The following is a 20,237-nucleotide window of genomic DNA, read 5'->3' as shown; positions in this document are numbered from 1 at the left end:
TAATTCAATGCACCCTGGTGTTTTGTGTGCTGGCTGAATGTCTTGGTTTTGGGTGAAAGTTCAATTAGTCCCTCAAATCTTTGGCTATTTCATTACACTCCCACCTATTAGACATATTCCAACTCAGTCAGTAAAAGCTCCACTATATGGCCAAGCTGGACAAAAATTAGGTTCTGTGGATAAAACACACATGGTATGAAATCTGAAGTACAGATCTTTATCAACGTGTCAGAATGAGAAATTCCTGAATCATTAAAACAGTGAATGTAAGGAGTCAGTGATACTGATGCTGCAGTTCTACCAAGTTTTGAAGTTTTCTGGGGGTGTGGTGTATATATGTATGTGTAGCCACGGCCCTCATAGTCTCTTGTATTAAACAAGATCAGTGGATAGGCCTTACAAGAGCATAGTTTGCAAGATAGCCCAAGAATCTCACAGAACTGAAAGCCTTCTGCAGGAAGAATTAGCAAAACAAAGCCCCCCTTACTTAAAAAATACCTAAAAAAGTGGGTGTTTTGAAGTACTGACCAAGCAGGGTGCCCAAACTTTAGCCTCAGGTGCTTTACCTGTGTTATTCTTTGTCGCTATAAATGATAAAGATATAACAAAAATGTTTCATCTTTATGCCTTCATGCCTGTAAATCTGTAACGAGAGCTTGAGTGCTCACGCTTTTGCTTCCCCCTTTGTGTGACTGCACCATTTGTACGTTGGATGTATGTGACCCCAACATGATTCCAGCACAGGTCCGCCCAACTTCAGCTTAAGTTAAAACAGTCACAATAAAGGTCTATGCATGAATAAACACCTCAAAAAGGAATGAAAAAGACTAGCAAGTAATGACAGGCCTGACAGGCCATATCTGTTGTACAGTAACCAAGATCACAGCATGTCACCCTCATCTCACGTTTACTCCTTCACCATGTCTCAACACAACATGTTTTTTTGCCATTGACTGGATCAGCATGTTCCCTCCACTATTTTTATTGGCTGGAAAACTAGGTTTCTGAAGCCATCATGAAGAGATAAGCCAATCAGAGTGGCCAGGTTAACCTCAGGGTTATCAGCGCTACTGTTTACCTAACCCTGTTCACCACAGATACTGAACTCTTGTGGGTGTGTGCGCATGGTCGCAGCTCCAGCGGGCTTTGCTTACTGCGTACAATGAAGTGTATCATTGTTATTGTATGGACCGATCACCGGAGTATGAGTACTGTCGGATGCTCTGAACTTTTAAACTCTTACTCATGGGGACATGTCAACGTGCACACACATAAACACACGCATTATGACTTTTTGTTGCTTGCCCTTGCTTTCCTCTTGTTTTTTTTTTTCTTTCAGATTCTGAACAGATGTGTCAAGGTTTGGGAGACAGCCAGTTCCACAGATATTAGAAGTTCAGACAGGACCCAGCAGAACAGACACACATATGAACTCAAACACACACACACATCTCGTTTGCTCCTTCTTCCCCCCTCTTCCTGTTGGAGTTTTTCCTGCTGTTTTAAAAGAATAAAGCTTGAATTTTAAAAGGCAATGTTCTGGTCCTTGTCAGCAGGTTTTTGGTACCAGTCATCCCATCACAGTCAGCTGGTAACTCACAGTCTTATGTGTTACATCACACTCTCAAGGTTTGCCTCTCTTTAAACTCTCTGTGCTGCCTCAAACAAAAAAGTCCAGCTGGGCCCCGGCATAGCAATAAATCTTGACTTTTTTCTGAAATAACGTTAGTTCCAAAACTAAAGAGGCGGCTGTTCAGCTACTTTGTAAGGGCTCTGAGAAGTCCCAGACCCACCTGGCCAACAGTCAGCTCCAGAGCCCAACTGCAAAGGACAAACAATGTGTACCCTTCAATTATATCAATATCTGGCATTAAAATGAGTTGTTGGTGAGGCCGAAATTAATAGAAACACAGACAAATCAGACATTTTCATGACTGCTTAGGCTTGTGCAAATGGTACTGTTTTCTATAGAAACACATGTGCCTGTACTAGCTCAAAAAGCTCTTGGCTTCCTCATCTTATAGTTTTGCCTGAAACAGGAAAGCTCCCTCGCCCCAGCTAGGTTTAAAGATTCAACCTCTTCAGCTGACTTTTTAGTCTTAAAAGGTCAGAACATTGGAGATCTATCTAGTTTACCTCTTATTCCTCGTTACGCTCCCAGAGTCGTTTGACTTTCTCACTGTCGTTTAATGGACACTGAGCTCAGCCTTGACCTAAACAAATGTGGTTTAGATTCTGCGTGTGTTGCTATTAATATCCAGTCAGTCTTCTGGCAGCAGATAGCTGATACTTAAAGAGAGAGGCAAGGCATGATGGGAGGGAACTGCCTGCCTCCCTGCCTGCTTGCCTGGTGAAAAGTATTCTTTTAATCTTTTTCACAGTCAGACGCTTAATATATCAGGAATCTGCAATTACACAGCAGCATTTCCAGGGTTATGAAGGGTTTAGCCGCAGTTAGAGTTGATGAGCACTAACCTCAGTTCATTTTTTATTGTCTAGATGGCTCTTTAGAGACAGTTTAAACAACTGTATGTCTCTGCTAAAGTAGAGCAAAGAGTAGATTTGTATCCATTACTAGCAGTTATTTGGCAGTCATGATCGTGTCAGTTTATGTATCAAGCTAGAGAGATGTTAACTACATAAGAATGTGAGTGCTGAAAGATTAACCAGAAGATATAAACCCGCGTTTATTCCCCCTTGAGATCTCATTTACACTCCACAGAGAGTGTTTGCTGTTATATTTATCTTTTACTTGGCTAAACTGATATGTCCTGCCAGCCTCACTCTCAGGCTTCATTTGCTCTGCACATAATAAAAAACTCCGGAGCCGGAACAGACTCAGTTTCTGAGGTGCAATGCAAACATTCCAAGTGATTTAGCCAAAGCAAAATTAAATTCCTCAAGATTTTTTTTCTTTTTCTTTTTTTTTTCTTCTGGTATGCTCATAAAATAAAATAGTTGGAGATGCAGGAAGAACATTCCTCTATCATGCAATCTCTATTGAAAGGGGAGTTGTGTTCCCTGCTTTCTTAGTACTCTATTCCTGTAGCCTACAGAGCCCGAGCCAGATGCAAGGGTGGTGTTTCACCACACAGCGATCCAACCCAAACATCTGCCTGGCAACGGCCGAGGCCTTCTCACTGAGACAAAACACAGGCCTGCTCTATGTGATACCATTACAAATGATTTCCCTGTTTGATGGAGAATAGCTGCTCTTCCCTGCTTCCGGCAGAGAGAAGTAGGTTTCAACTCAGACAAATAGTCCCTAGCCTCAACTCATCCCTCAATCAGCTGTCATTCAGCTTTCTATAGAGCATAGAAGGGCATAGAAGCTTCTGTGGCCTCACCCACAAATCAACTTGCCAGAAAGGGATTCTCAAGTTATTTGATTTGGACAAAATCCCTAAAACACTTGCCATTAGAGTTCAGCCAGATAGTCATGCGAAACAAAAAGTACACCCTCTTTTAATTCTCAGGTTTTACATATAAGGACATGATTAAAAGAATAAATGGATATCTGGTCCTTACCGAGTCTTAAAATTTGGTAAATAGAACTTCAGACTAACAACAATATTTGGCATATCACTCGATGTCAATCATTTTACAAAAACTAAGCCAAAATGCAGAAGCAGTTGGTGAAAAGCAAAGTACACCCTGTCATTCAACAGCTTGTAGAACCACCTTTAGCAGCAATAACTTGAAGGAGTTGTTATTGGTATAATGTTATCAGAACTCTCACATTGTTGTGGCGGAATATTGGCCCACTCTTCTTTACAAGTTTTCAGGCTATCGGTTTATGCACAGCTCTCTTTAGGTCCCACCAGAGCACTTCCATCGGGTTGAAATCTTACTCTGACTGGGCCATTGGAACACCTTGATCTTTGGTTTATCTGATGTAGATTTGCTGCTGTGTTTGGGATCATTTTCTGGTTTCATGACCCAGTTTCAGCCAAGCTTTAGCTGTCAGATTGATGGCCTCAAATTTGTCTATAGCATACTTTGGCATACAGTGAAGGTCATGGCGGACTCAATGACAGCAAGGTGTCCAGGTCCTGTGACTATCAAACAAGCCCAGATCATCAGCCCTCCACCCTCGTGCTTGACAGTTGGTATGAGGTGTTTGTGCTGATATGCTGCGTTTGGTTTTCTCCAATGTGGATATTTATCTTTTACTTTGGTCTCAGCTTTCCAAACGACATTGTCCCAGAAGTCTTGTGGTTTATTCAGATGTAATTTTGCAAGATGTGCTGCCATGTTCTTTGCTTACTCCTGAAACCCATCCAAACAAGTCAAACTTGTTAAGTATTTTTCTGATTGAACTTTTACAAATGCTTACTGAGGCCTGTAGAGTCTGACATATATCTTGTTTTTTGTCTAATTTCTCTGAGCTTTCCACTGTCTGATCTAGGGGTGAATTCGCTGGGACATCCACTCTTGGGAAGATTGACAACTATCTTAAATGTTTTCCACTTGTGCATAATCTTTTTCACTGTAGAATAATGGACTCCAAAATGTTTGGAAATTCAATTCAATTCAATTCATTTTTATTTATATAGCGCCAAATACAACAGATGTCATCTCAAGGCACTTAGATAGTAAGTCCAATTCAAGCCAATTGGAATTCAATTAATTAATAATAATCATAATTCATAAAATAATCCAATTCGTTCATATAGAGCCAATTCAAAAACAATTTCCTAGCTAAGAAAACCAACAGATTGCACTGAAAACTTTTTGTTTTTCGGTCCAATCTCCCAGCCTGAGCGACGTGCCTGAGGCGACTGTGGAGAGAAACGACTCCCTTTTAACAGGAAGAAACCTCTGGCAGAACCAGACTCAGGAGGGGTGGCCATCCGCCTCGACCAGCTGGGGTTTGAGAAGACAGAAAGGGGGGGGGGGGGGGGGGAAGGGGGCCGCGGCGGCGGCACTGTAACACCATTCAAAGGATATCTGTTGGAACAGGGAAACACGAGTTAATGACCACAATAATGTCACATATACATAAAGAGAGTAAAGTGAGGAAAGGTGTGACAGATTAGCTCCCCCAGCAGTCTGGGCCTATAGCAGCTTAACTATGGGATGTTTCAGGATCACCTGAGCCATCCCTATTCAAGGTAAACACAAGAAACTTGTGCTAACGAAAAAATAAATAAATAAAGGACCAGACTCAGTGAGTAATTCCCTATACTCCCTATATAGATCTGCTCCTCACACCACAACAACCATCTTTTTACAGCCACAAGCTACCTCAGCCTCTCACCAAATGCACACCAGTCACAGCGGGGTGGGGATGCAAACCCTGGTTCGGGTAGGGGGAGAAATAAAAGAGGTAAGATAAGCGGGAATGGGATTCAAACCCTGGTTCGGGTAGGGGGTAATGAAAGTATAGAAGGTGCCAGAGGTGGAGGCAGGACAAGACACACTAGCAGATTCAGCAGACAAACTCACCTAAACAGTCCTATAATCACTAAAAAATACCAGCAAAAACAAAGCCATACAACTCACTCTCACCAACTGCACACCAGTCACAGCGGGGTGGGGATGCAAACCCTGGTTCGGGTAGGGGGAGAAATAAAAGAGGTAAGATAAGCGGGAATGGGATTCAAACCCTGGTTCGGGTAGGGGGTAATGAAAGTATAGAGGGTGCCAGAGGTGGAGGCAGAACAAGACACACTAGCAGACACACTATCAGATTCAACAGACCTAACTATAAGCTTTATCAAAAAGGAAAGTTTTAAGCCTGGTCTTAAAAGTGGAAAGGGTGTCTGCTTCCCGGACATTTACTGGCAGCTTATTCCACAAGAGAGGGGCCTGATAACTGAAGGCTCTGCCTCCCATTCTACTTTTAGAAACTCTGGGAACCTCAAGTAAACCTGCAGTTTGGGAACGAAGTGCTCTGTTAGGAAAATATCTTACAATGAGATCTTTAAGATATGATGGAGCTCGGTCATTAAGAGCTTTATATGTAAGGAGAAGAATCTTAAATTCTATTCTGAATTTAACAGGGAGCCAATGAAGAGAAGCTAAAACTGGAGAAATATGATCTCTCCTGTTAGTTCTCATCAGAACTCTGGCTGCAGCATTTTGGATCAACTGAAGGCTTTTCAGAGAATATGTGGGACAGCCCAATAATAAAGAATTACAGTAGTCCAATCTTGAAGTAACAAATGCATGGACAAGTTTTTCTGCATCACTCTGAGACAAGATGTTCCTGATTTTAACAATATTACGAAGATGAAAGAAGGCAGTCCTAGAAACCTGTTTTATATGCGAGTCAAATGATAAGTTCTGGTCAAAAATAACTCCAAGGTTCCTCACTGTAGAACTAGAAGCCAAGGAAATACCATCTAGAGTAACTATATAGCTAGATAATTTCTCCCTGAAACGCTCAGGTCCAAAGATAACGACTTCAGTTTTGTCTGAATTTAGAAGCAGACAGTTCTGAGTCATCCAGGTCTTTATGTCTTTAAGACATGCTTGTAGTCTGACCAACCTATTGGGTTCATCTGGTTTTATAGATAAGTACAGCTGAGTATCATCAGCATAGCAATGGAAATTTATGCCATGCTGTCTAATAATGTTACCTAATGGAAGCATGTATAAAGTAAAAAGAATCGGTCCAAGCACAGAACCCTGGGGAACTCCATGACTTACTCTGGTGTGTGAGGAAGATTCTTCATTTACAAGAACAAACTGAAATCTATCAGATAAATATGACTTAAACCAGCCTAATGCAGTTCCTTTAATCCCAATAACATGTTCAAGTCTCTGTAATAAGATACTGTGATCGACCGTATCAAATGCAGCACTGAGATCCAACAGGACAAGCACAGACACAAGTCCGCTATCAGAGGCTAAGAGGAGATCATTGGTAACTTTCAGCAGTGCAGTTTCTGTGCTATGATGCACTCTGAATCCTGACTGAAACTCTTCAAACAGATTATTTCTGTGTAAGTGATCACAAAGCTGAGCTGCAACTATTTTTTCAAGAACTTTAGACATAAAAGGGAGATTGGATATAGGTCTATAATGAGCCAACACTTCTGAATCAAGAGTAGGTTTTTTAAGTAAAGGTTTAATTACAGCAACCTTAAACGTCTGAGGTACATATCCTGTCAACAAAGACAGATTGATCAAATCCAATATGGAAGTGTCAATTAAGGGGAAAACCTCCTTGAACAGTCTGGTTGGGATTGGGTCTAAAACACAAGTTGATGGTTTAGAAGAGACTATTGCTGTTGTTAGTTCAGAGAGATCAACTGGACAGAAGCCGTCTAAATATAAATCAGGTTCTAAAGATACTTCTAAAGCTGCTGTACTTGATGATACATCACTGACAATAGTGGGAAGGACTCCATCAATCTTCTCTCTAATAGAAACAATTTTATTAATAAAGAAGCTCATGAAATCATCACTGCTGAGCGTTAAAGGAATAACTGGCTCAGCAGAGCTCGGACTCTTAGTCAGACTGGCTACAGTGCTGAAAAGAAACCTGGGATTGTTCTTATTCTCTTCTATCAATGATGAATAATAAGCAGTTCTAGCTTTACGAAGGGCTTTCTTATACGTTATTAAACTATCTTTCCAGACTAACTGAGACTCTTCTAAATTAGAGGAACGCCACTGTCTCTCCAGCTTTCTTGCAGTCTGCTTTAAAGCACGCAGCTGTGAATTATACCAAGGAGCCAACCTCTTCTGACTGATTACCTTCCTTTTCAGAGGGGCAACATTGTCCAGTGCTGTACGCATTGAAACTATAGTGCTGTCAACAAGAGAGTCAAGTGCTGCTGGAGTAAAGTTTAGGTAGTCGTCCTCTGTCATATCTGCACATGGCAGTGAAGAAAAGGATGATGGAATTAATTCTTTAAATCTGGTTACAGCATCCTCTGATAAACACCTTCTATATGTAAATTTCTTCTCAGAAACTGTATAGTCAAGTAATGTAAACTCAAAGGTTATCAGAAAATGGTCAGATAAGACAGGGTTATGAGGGAACACTGTTAACTGTTCACTCTCAATGCCATAAGTCAGCACAAGATCAAGGGTGTGATTAAGGCAGTGAGTCGGTCTGTGAACACTCTGAGAAAATCCAATAGAGTCTAATATAGAATTAAAGTTCATATTCAGGCTGTCATTTTCAACATCTACATGAATATTAAAGTCACCCACTACAATGACTTTATCTGTACTCAGCACTAACTGGGATAAAAACTCTGAGAATTCAGACAGAAACTCAGAATAAGGGCCAGGTGGACGATACACAACAACAAACACAAGAAATGGCCTCATAACCCTTCCCCGACTGTTGGTCAGCAGCACTTGCTTCTCCAAGATCACTGTAAATGTTTCAGACCAGCAAACTGCCAAAACGGCTTTTTTTTTTTTTTTAGAGGGGGTCACACTCGTAGATTATCATGAAATCAAGTACATTTTATATTAATCGATTTTCTATTGAAGCAGTAAGGGTGGACTTTAGAATGCTTCTTTATTTTTAGACCTGATTTCTGTTGAAAATTGACATGGTGTGATATGTCATGTGTTGTTGTTCATCTGAAGTTGTAATGACCTAATACATACAACCTTGGAAGTTGAATTTTCTCCTGACTGTAACTTGAAATGACTTGAAAGCCCTCCAAAGCTGTGTCAACTTTTAGATTCTCCTCACAGAATCAGAGGTTTTCTCCAAACTTCCCAGTAAGTGTCACAGACTACAGTATGTTGTCGTTTAAAAGTAAAATCTTGAAGTGTGGTTTAAAAAAAAAAACTGTTAGTGCAACCGTGGGACTGACGTACAGAACAGCCAGAATGAAAAGAATGTTCTGTTATTAGTGGAAAAGCTCCTGTTATGTGGATTAATCAACAGCTTTAACTTTGATCTCCTAACTTAGTCTAAGCGACTTTGGAGGGGAGCGGGGGCCTGCCCACATTTCGGAAAAAACACAGAGTGAACAAGCTCAGAACAATGTCCATCATGAGTAACATAATCTCGGCTGAAACCACTGCCAATTCTTTCAAAAAGAGTCTAAATAAGTCCAATTTCTTGTTGTTTAATTAATCAACAAAAATTGAGATTACAGTAATACTCCTGTCACTAATGACACTTATTCTAAACTGCCTAAAAACAAATGGAGCTAAAATAGTTCCAAACCCAAGCAATGAAAATGCTCAATTGATCCTGACATTGAGATTACGAGAGTTTTTTTTATTTTCAGTGCTTGAACTGGATATAGATTTACTGTTAATACAATGATTAAAATGTACGTGTGTGTGTGTGTGTGTGCATGTGCATGTGCATGCCCTCAATTAATGGCTTATTAGCACCGAGAGGAACCAAAATCTTGGAAACCTGACACAGTGTTCCAAGCTCTTAATAAGATTTAAGGTTGTAATGTAGATGCCTGATTATATCCCAATCCCATGTGATGGAAAACATTTTTTGTGACTAATATAGATTTGATGATAAAACCAGGTGTTGGGGATTATTAAGGCTCCAATTTATAGCACTCAGCAGGATAATTTGTAAAGCAAAAGTAAAGTCAAGAGGGCCCTTTCCAGATATGCTTAGTAAGCAGGGAACTGCTGAAAATCAGAATATATTGGTTCATTTAAGGCAAAATGTAAGGAATCCAAAATGTTATTTTACATTATAAAAGTTTTGGTTTTTGCAGATAAAAAAACAAATATTTCCCATGCTTGATATGAAGTGCTTATATTAAGGTATTTGAAACAAGATTAACAGATCTAATGGGTTGCGCTCAAAAATAAAAAAGTAGTCATATCAGAATGCTACCATATTGACATTATGGATTAGTATAATTAGTATAATGTTCATTTTGATACTGATGAATTTCAACTCATCCACTGTTATACACAACAAAGGATTGTGAGAATCAGTCAAAGCAGCGATACTCTAGATGCAATGCAACTTGTCCCTTTTCACAGTAAATGGAGGTGAAGATTTACTACATTAATCATTACATTAATTATCAAGTTGTCTAACTGTGGGAGATTTGGTCGAAGAGATTTCGAGATTTCAAAGAGATTAGTTAGTTTGTTATTTTTCTCACTTTCCAGAGACACTAATAAATGCCTATGGAAAGATTGTTTTTATGTATTCATAGTGTAGTCAACATTTGGCTACTTTCAGAGGGCCTGTAAAAATCCAATAGCATAATCTTGATCCCAAAAGCATTCAAATCCAATCAAGTAAACTAACTGCCAGTAAGGAGCCTGCCTTACTCTGAAATGTGTCTGTGAGAAAGCTCACTGTCTTCAACTTTGAAGGCCTTTTTTGGAAAAGCTAAAAGATTAATTATTCATTTGGGACTTTTGTATATCCATTGAGTTATAAAGGTGGTACCATAGTCCAGAAGTGTGTTGCTCCTCCCCTGTGACAGTCACATAGCAACCTAAAAGTGAGGAAGTATGCTTCAGCTATATTCACAACAAATCAGATAATGCTCGATATTTCTTCAGGTCATGGGTGTTTTTTACATGTGCCATACATTTTCTCGTAATCTAAGCACAGGCAAAATGTTTTATCGCTCTGACTCTCTGTTTTCTGATAACAATTACTGCTCTACCAATATATTCTGGTGCTTACTCAACTACCAAAGCATTGCAGTGGCCTTGTTTCCTCCACAGCTCTGAACACACTTCTGCAACCTCTTTGCACTGGGGCTTCATAAATGTACTTCTAGATGTTATCACATTTTGCTGCCACTTGGCGGCAGTTTCTGAAGTATGTGGAACAATCTGAGGTGTGGGCCACTCTTAGTTTTGTTGTGCTGTTGTTGGTGCTTTAGCTTTGCTCCACTGTGGAAAAGAGATGTCCAAGGGGACAAAGATCTGCTTTATAATAGAGTGAAATAAAATGTTTAAATTATAAATAGTCTGGTTTATCTGTGATCTTTTCACCCATACTTCTTTGCTATTTATTGTTTTTGGTGCTTCAACCTTCTATCGTAAATTTATCCAAAGTAGATTTAAAGCTGTTCTTGAACCATTTGGAGTAGAGGCAAGGTCTGACGGAAATTTTGAGCGGACTGTGTGTCTTTATGAATGTAAGACCCCATTAATGGGTTTTAACTAAAACGTTAGAGTGAAATTACACATCAATCTATCCAGTTAACTGAAAATTTTCATTTTAGATCAATCTGGTGGAGTGACAGACCATACTGCCATCCCCAAAAAAGAACTGAACATCTTTCCAACTTTACTTTGTGCAGATCTTTGCCCTATCTGCCACATTTTCCATCTCTCTGCACCAAATCCCACCTCTGTGCTGTATTATGTTTGGAGAAGTAGCAGCATTCCAGCTCAGAGGTGAACATCAATAAAAACCAGTAAGTTGTCAACAACAGCTCTCAGACCACCCAGCCACAGACAAGTTGTCCGCACAGACACACCCACAAACACACTCACACAATGAATCACCAGTAAAGCACGCTGAACACAAGCATACATCTTGTACTCTGGGAGAAACACACACATACAAAGACTCACAGTGTCATGATGACCTGGTTCCATGTGCTTGGACAACACACAGAGTGTGTGACACAACTCATCGTGGAATGTTAATTGTCTCACACATGAAAAAAATACACTCAGACGGGGACATGCTTTGATGTTGCTTTTTCACATATATAAGATATACATCCATACACTGCTCTCTCTACTGAGGAAAATGTAGCCCATGGTGCTATTGTAAGTAGCGGGTTGGATGTGCATGAAATTACCTCCTGAGAGACTCTTATTCTACCACATCTGGGATGCATAACGATTTTCCTAGAAAGGTCTGTGGAATTTTTATGTAACAGCCATGCTTCTTTTATGTTTTCAAAACACTAGGCTCGTCCATGTGCTTGTGCGGCTGACCCATTTTGGTGGGAAGCGTCAAGCTGCTTCTGCTGCCACAGCTGATTGCGTAACCCGTTACATTTTTACCTATAAACGCAAACAAACAGAGCTGTGGAACCCGGCGGTCATTGGACCAAGCCAGGCCTCAGCCTTTCAAGTTTTGTTGGCTTTCCTAGAAGTTCTTGTGCTTTGAAGTGGGAGATGGTCTCCTTGTCAAAAGACAAGATTTGTAGCAACACACAAGGCTCCATGGTGGAATCCATCAGTGAATCAGGGTGACTCATTTATACCACAAATAGCACTAAAACCATATTGAACACAGAGTTAGTCTCAGTTTTTACAAATTTGAAGGTCATTTGCATTTAAACCAACAAAATGCTGCTGAAACAAGACAATTGTAGATCCTTTTGTTACATAATGCATTTTTCGTGGTGTGTACCTTTTTTAGATACTCATTACAACAGATGGTGCCTCAGTGAAAACACTAAGAGCTTCCTGGGTGAAATACAGAGTAAATCTCCTTGAGATAACCAGTTGACACTTAAATCTCAGTTATCCAGTTGACTGCTTAACCTCTTTTAAAAAGTTGCAACAAGTGTGTCTACGTGTGCATGTGCTCAGCAGTTTCGTGTTACTGATTAGAGGGGCTGGACAGGTGCAGGGTTTTGTCTGTGATCACTGAGCCCTGAGCAGGGTGGAGAAAACTTATCTCTGCTGTCATACAATCCTGAAAAGTGCTCTTTAATCAGAAAGAGGGAGCTACAAATGGGGTTCATTTTACCAAAGAGTTTAACCAAAATACACCAAAATTTATATTTTTGCCAGTGTGGATTTGAAAGGTAGAGGTAGTTTTACTACATTTGTATAGTAGTTTCATCTTTGATTCGAAACCAGTCACTGTAAATTCCACTCCTGATCCAGTAAAATAACTAAAGATGAACAGAAAAATCCAGCGTCCTTACGGTATAACTTTGTTCTCCGCTATACATTTGTGTGTTCATTTCATCACGAACACTTGGATAACACAGCAGTACAACCAAAACTGGTCTAAATACACAGCATTTGGCAATTTGTTTTGCCATTCAAGAGGCTCAGCAAGACACATTGATTCCTATTGTGTTGAAAATATCTACTATTACCTGCTAATTTATGTGCCAGTATTAAAGAAGAAACTTGTTTGCTGATCAAATGATGCAGGACAAAGAAAAAATCTGTCAAATACCCAAAATAGAATAAATAAAGAAACATGAGACACAATGAAATATCATTAGGCCCTTATCAGGTCCTGAAATCAGGTGAATCCGCACAACCTCATTTATTTAACAAAAACTACGCCAAAATGCATAATCAGTGTGTAAAAAAAAACTATGTTCATCTTTAATACTTCCATAAAAAGGGAAAACTGATCACCCACAAGTGTGAGCACCTCTTTATGCAGAAGTTTTGTCAGTTTGTTGGTCTGGAGTTGTGTGTTTACGCCAAGGAGGAGAGACATCAGCAACGATCTCAGAGAAGCAATTGTTGCTGCCCAACAGACGGGGCAGGGTTATGAGGCCATTTCAAACTATTTGGAGTCCAGCATTCTACAGAGAAAAAAAATATTCACAAGTGGAAAACATTCAATACAATTGGCAATCTTCCTAGGAGTGGACGTCTCAGCAAGTTCACCCCAAGTTCAGGCTGTGCAATGCTCTGAGAAACTACAAAAAACCCAAGAGCTGCATCTCAGACTCCACAGCAATCAGTTGGCATGATGTTAGCCAAAGTTGCCAGGAGAAAGCCTCTTCTCTCTAATAAGAACATGGTAGCACGGCTTAGGTTTGCAAGGATGGCTCTGAATAAACCACAAGACTTCTGGAACAAGGCGCCTTGGACAGATGAGACCAAAGTGGAGATGTTTGGTCATGATGCACAGCACCGTGTTTGGTGAAAATTAAAGGCAGCATTTCAGCACAAACACCTCATACCAACTGTCAAACATTGTGGTGGAGGGCTGATGATTTGGGCTGGTTCTGCAGCCACAGGACCTGAGCACCTTGCAGTCATTGAGATGATCATGAACTCCTTTGTACACCAAAGTATTCGAGAGTCAAATGTGAGGCCGTCTGTCTCACAGCTAAAGCTTGGCTGAAACTGGGTCATGAAACGGGACAATGATCCCAAATACAGCAGCAGATCTACAACAGAGTGTGAAAACGAAAAGAATAAATGTGTTACAATGGTCCAGTCAAAGTCCAGACGTCAGCCTGATTGAAGTGCTGTGGTGGGACCTTAAGAGAGCTGTGCACGGACAAATGGCCTCTGTGAAGCTGAAGCAACGTTGTAAAAGTGGGCCAGTGTTCCGCCACGATGATGTTAGAGTCTGATAACATCATTAAAAAAACAATTACTTCAAGTTATTGCTGTTAAATGTGGTTGTATAGGCTGCTGAATCATGGGATGCACTTAGTTTTTCATGTTCTGTTTCTGCATTTTAGCTTAGTTTTTGTCAAATGAACAATAGAAATACTGTATGTGTAATATGTAATGGGTTCCTCCTTGGAGGACACACTTCAAGCAGTATTTCCAGAACAGAGTAGCTGAGAACTGCAAAAAACTTGAATAATGATAGATATGATTGAGAAACAGCAGAGCTTAACCTATTAAAATGAATCATTTGTTTGGCTTTCAATACAAGTGGCTTGTATCAAAATATCCCTAAAATTATAATACATCATAATCTGTAAACTTTTCCCATCCATCCATTTGTCCATTATGTTCCAAACAATCATTGTCTTGCTAAAATATGCGGCCATGCAGTGCACTGACCTTTGACGTCTCAGGCCCTGCTTTAAAGCTCACAGGGTCATCTTTATCACAAATCCCTTTCAGACTAGACTCTGGACTGGGTTTAAGGTTACTGATTGTGCTGCCAACTATTAGCTCCTGTGAGTGAAGCTACTCTGCTCCAGATGCTGTAAACACAGAGTAATATCTGACCTCAAAAAGACTACAACACACTGTTTGAAATGCTCGATCTGATAAGCACTTGCAATCTGTACTTGAATTGCTACAGAATTGCCACAGATGTCAGAGAAGTTCAGCCAACCTCTGCAACTGAGTATAAACACTCACATGTGATTTTGAGGTCCATGTGTTTTCCCAATGGAGCTCCTGGTGTTGGTTTTGTAAACAAAAGCCTACATGGAGCCCTGTTTTTTTTTTAAAAATAGCCTGCACACTATAATCTATTTACAGAGCAGACCTTTTCTCTTGAAACGTGAAGTCTGACAGAGATGTGGCATTTGGATCATGCATATGCAGGTTCATGCATGATTTTGGGCAAGCCACAGGAGAGCGTTTGCTTGGAGCGACAGCAAAGCATTTCACCGCCCCATCTGTGCTGTTGCTTGCTTGCATGTGTGGTGCAGGAGGTGTCATTAGATGTCCATAAATGTCTGACTTTGAGGAATAGAGTGAATTATGTGCTTTTAAACGAACAACTACTTTCAAATAAAATATCTCTACAAGCAATCGGCTGTCATAGCATTGAACATGTGTTCAAGGCATGAAACAGATAAGGTGGAAGGTTTAGCTAACCTGTCAGTGGGTGAAACCCGTATTTTTAGAGAACGTGTGAAGTATTATCTAGCAGCACAAAGAATGTATGGCCTGTGAAAGAGGTTAAGCTGTGTTAATGCTGGCATCTGTAGCATCTGTCGTAGCTGCTGCTGCTCTAACTATTTCCATTTGCTGTGGTTTGGTTGTGTGGAAATGATGTTGAACCACTTAGGTCAAGTACTGACAATTTATCTTATCTGGAAAACTTGTTTAGCAATGAGGAGTTGTTTGGCCCTAGGGTCATTTTGGAATGACATAACCCTAATATTCACTTGATTTCCGCCATACACAAAGGATCATAGCTTACACAGAAACTTAACAATATTAAAAGAATAGGCAACTTTATGTGATTCTACTTAGGCACAGTGGTGCTTTGTGCTAAAAAGCTAATATCAGAGTGCAAATATGTTCACTGTATCAATGCTAAAGGGCTGATGATTCTTAATTATGTGGGTAGTTAAGTGGTCTTTGTGTTAGCTCAGAGTATTAGCATGCAAACTGGTGTTGTAGCTTTTTAAATAGCACATAGATTAAAGGAAAACTAAATGCTGTATTGCATTTTGTTCTGCAGTTATATGGTCATAAACCCAACTAGCTATTCAACACATTTTTATTTTGATGATGCCAGATTAACCTGATGTGCCAGTTTGTTCCTCACACAGAATAGTCAGGAAACCCTCCCCAGAAACCTTTTTGAACAGGGTGGGCACTTTCAAAAACTGGGGACTGACTTGATGAAGCGTCTTTCTTTCTGGCAAACACAAACAAACTTTTCTCAGGCAGATCAATAATTGCAACTCATGAACCCTGACAGTAATTAGGTAATGAAGTCATTACGCTTAATGCCTGCCCAAAGCTGTCAGTATTGGATACCTATAGATTCTCTTGTGCTTGCTTTTTTTTTTGTGAGAATCCACCTTGCAAGGTAAACAATCAATAAGAAATTCATTAATATTACTCCTCTTGTCACCAAGCCTGACAACGGCAATTTCATGGGCTCTGACGCACTGAGACACATCGAAGTGCATAGCTCAGCGCTTTATACCACGATTTGCTGCACTGACAAGATATCGGGCGAGAGGCCGGGTGCATTCTAGCCAGGTCACCAGTCCATCACAGGGCCCCACGAAAGCTTGTGTAAGGATAACCTGTAGTTGAGCTAAATTCAGTCTGGGCCAATGGTGGACAAACCAACAAAGCCATCTGTAGAGTTATGTCCATAGCTTGGTTACAAACTAATACCTGCTAATTTCACCCTTACGTTTATCCGTTGTAGCCTATTTACACTACCGTAGAGGACACAAAGTCAGTTATGTGTGTTAATCCATGAAGAACTTCCCTCAAAATTATTCACTCAGGGACAATCCAAGCCAAAGGACTTCAAGGAAATGCGCCTCAACATTATGTTCCATGCTCAGTTCAAGGGTTAAAAGAAGTTGCAAGTCTCCTGAGCAAAAGTCAGAATGAATTTTTGAGAGGACTGACAGAAAAACTAGCAGGTTCAACAGCAGATTAGGAGAGTAGAGTAACTTCTTGATAGGTTCAGCAAAGATATTCTTAAAGAAGGGACAAACAATGTGCAACAGACCAAAATTCAAACGAGGCAATACTTCTGATAAACGCCTCCCGAGGAAGGGGATAACCCTGTACCATGCATTACCTTGATACGCCTGGACACGTCATCGCTGATGTTTCCTGGCGTCATCAAGTGTTTCGAGAATCAGATGCTCTCACAAAGACGACTCACAGCCAAGGTTGATCGCTCCCACACTTGTTTCTGGGTAGTGCCCTGCGGCCTACAGCTTTTAACATTTTCTGGAGACGGGGGTCTCACATCTGCATCATTCTAAATAGCTCTACAGCCCCTTTAAAAAAAAAAAGCATATACCTTGCTCAAAACTGATTTAACCATGTACTTCAAAAGGTCTGCTTATGTTGCGCTAATAAGCACGTTGTTAAATCCCATCGTGACCTACAGCCTGTTTATTGTACTTAGCAGTTAGTGACCTTGATGCGCTGTTATTTTTAGCTACTATGGTAAGGGTGTGAAATGCCTACAAGGAAAGAGGTATCCTCCATTGTTTTTATTTCCCCCACCGCTGGTGGCATGTGATGAGATTTGACATCTACAGCGTATGCTATAGGCTATTTAGTATAAAGCTACAGCATGTAACAACAAATAGATGGTTTGATACTTATTACTGAGACACTTTAGCGCACAAGTTTGACTTCTTGAGGGGTGACACGCAGTTATCACACTCTACAAAAATAGACAACGAGAAAATACAGCCATGTTGCATGCTGGGATGGGAGCGCCCTCTTTTAAGGACTGGTCTTCCGTTACATCTTTTAAAGACGTTAAAGACATGTTGCCTGGCTATTTTTTTTTTGTATTGTTTGGCAAAAAACGACCAAATCTAGTGGAGAAGGGAAGAGATGGAGAAAGGAAAAGATAGAATATAGACCTTACCAAGAGGAACTGAATCGTGACCCTGAATGCAAGATTTGCTTTTTAGCAGGCTGGAAATATGCCGAAATCTGATTTCTGCTTTTTTTAAAAAAGCATGTAGTGGACAGATATGTTTAACATAGCAGAAAAGGACTGACACATGATTTTAGAGGTTGTCATTAAGATTTGAGTGTGGAGGCACTATCCTGATGTTAGAATTTAGGGTCTGTTCATGTAACACCCCCAGAGCAAGAAACCGCCACATGACGTCAGCTATACGTTCTTCATTGTCAATAGTTTGTGCCCTTAGTTGTAATTTCTGTCGTAATAAAGTGGCAACTCCGACTTCTGAAAGACAGGAGAAAGCTCTTGTGATTTGTCTTCAATAATTTTGACAATTGTGACACTGACCACCTGATTGTGGAATACGTTCAGTTTTTTGCAGTGTGCCGTTGTGAACAGGGCGGGGCGGGGAGAGAGAGGAGGTTTCCTTCTGTCAGAAAGCGCGCGCTCACGCTTGCGTGTACGTGTGCGTGTGTGCGTGCGTGCGTGCGTGCGTGTGTGTGTGTGTGTGTGGGTGCGCGCGAGTAGCGAGAGACCGAGGTGAGTCAGCTGGTCGAAGTAAGTGCTGGGTGAGCGTGGTGAATACGTGCGTGAGTTTGAATGTGTGCGAGCGTGATTGTGCGGCGGGTGCGTGTGCAAGGAAAGCACTTCGGGGGGATAAGGTGAAGACAACACAGCCGCGGACAGAGTTTTTGGGGGAAGCAGTTTGTGCGGACATTCAGTCGAGGATAGTCGAGGCGTACCTGCTGCTGCGACGTCGTGCGTCCTGGATACGATCTTGAGCTGCGTCCTGCCCTTTCCTTGCCGTAAGCACTTTGTGTATTTGTTTAGGAACTAAACAACCATGTTGCCTTGTTTGTCATGCACGGGCGTGGAGAGGAGCCTCAGAGACGCCTTTTTAGGAACAATTCTATTGTCAGAAATTAGACTTTAAAGGCATTTATTTATTTATTTATTTTCTAGACTCACAATCTTTGTATGCTCCTTTAACAGTGTCACACTTATCTATGCAATCTAGTCCATGTAGACATTTTAAAGATACAAAGCACTGATCTCTGGAAGACGACGCACTTCATTGAGATAACCAGCTTTTACACAAAGTTGTTCTGTGAAAGTACCTGAACCGTGTCACATGTGTTGGTGGTTGGTAATGGTGGAAGGAGATTCACTTTTACGGCCGAAAGCCAACACAATACCTCAACACATCAGTCAGCCTAGATCCTCTATCAGTGTCTGCAGTGGTTATTACTCTTTGTTAATGCCAACTCTGAATTAGAAAGACAGTTATGCGAACCAGTTAATGAGCCACTGCATCATGGAGGATAAGCCGGCTGAGTGTGTGATGATGGTCTGTCATATGGTTCCGTTGGCTGTTACTTAATGTAGGCAAATCTCTTTATGCTGCTGCTTTCTTCCCTCCTGGTCCATAAAGAAGGCTTCATTTTGGATCAAGTAACATATAGGAGGGTGGGGATTCATATTCACTAGAAATCAAGCTGTATCTAAAAGTCCATTTGTACTTAAGAGGATATGTAGGAGTGTGTGTACAATATGGAAAAAAGACTCACACGCACATGTGGCATTATTAAGTTGCGCTGTAGCCCATTTAGCCCATCTAGATCTCCCCATATGACCAGTAAAGCTGAATTATTCCCTTTCTCTGCAGGATCAACCACAAATGTCAGTAAATGTCAAGCACTCTGAGCTTTGGCTTTGCTTTCAGGCTTATTAGCCGTGCATACAATCAGCAGGGTTTGCCCTTTTGGCCAGCACTATGCGGGCAGCCCATGCAAGAAGAACATGTGAGATACAAAACCTGACTGAAAAAAAAGGAAAAGGGGGAGAAAAAAAAAGTGTGCAATTATCAGGGTGTCTTTTTCAATGTGTGTCCAACTGTGCATACACATTTAGACACGCATTCTCAGTCGGCAGAGCGGCCTAAAGATAGCAGAGCCCCAGTGGAAACAGTAATTAGTGGGGTGAAAGGAGAAGGAGGGGGGGAGAAAAGAGGAGGAGAGCGAGGAGGAGGCGGAGGAGGAGGAGGAGGAGGAGGTGGTGGAAGAGATGTTGTTTGAACCATCTGATATCTGTTATATAATGATCTGTACAAAGGAGACATGCTGGGAGAGAAGGTGGAATAGAATCAACAGAAGTGTGAGAAGCAGTTTAGTTGGATCTAAGGCTCACTGTGTATGTGTGGATTGAGTTTGCTGAACCTTGTAGCTGGAAGCAGTGTCCAGTGCAGGCAGCACTTTCTGGAAATTTA

At 40.9% G+C, this 20,237-nt stretch overlaps 2 protein-coding genes across 4 annotated transcripts in view; one reads left to right on the top strand and one right to left on the bottom strand.

The window, feature by feature from the left end:
• Positions 1 to 20,237, bottom strand: part of rpl14 (ribosomal protein L14) — a 128,456-nt gene that overhangs the window by 31,780 nt on the left and 76,439 nt on the right. The gene's annotated exons all lie outside the window — the stretch shown is intronic.
• LOC142367638 (growth factor receptor-bound protein 10-like) overlaps positions 18,535 to 20,237 on the top strand; it is a 42,174-nt gene continuing 40,471 nt past the window's right edge. Inside the window, exon 1 of the mRNA XM_075449662.1 lies at positions 18,535 to 18,777. The gene's annotated coding sequence lies outside the window, so the exon portion shown is untranslated. The remainder of the gene's footprint in view (positions 18,778 to 20,237) is intronic.

The sequence above is a fragment of the Odontesthes bonariensis genome, chromosome 18, assembly GCF_027942865.1.
Source record: "Odontesthes bonariensis isolate fOdoBon6 chromosome 18, fOdoBon6.hap1, whole genome shotgun sequence".
Lineage (NCBI taxonomy): Eukaryota > Metazoa > Chordata > Actinopteri > Atheriniformes > Atherinopsidae > Odontesthes > Odontesthes bonariensis.
This window is presented reverse-complemented; position numbering and strand designations above follow the sequence as displayed.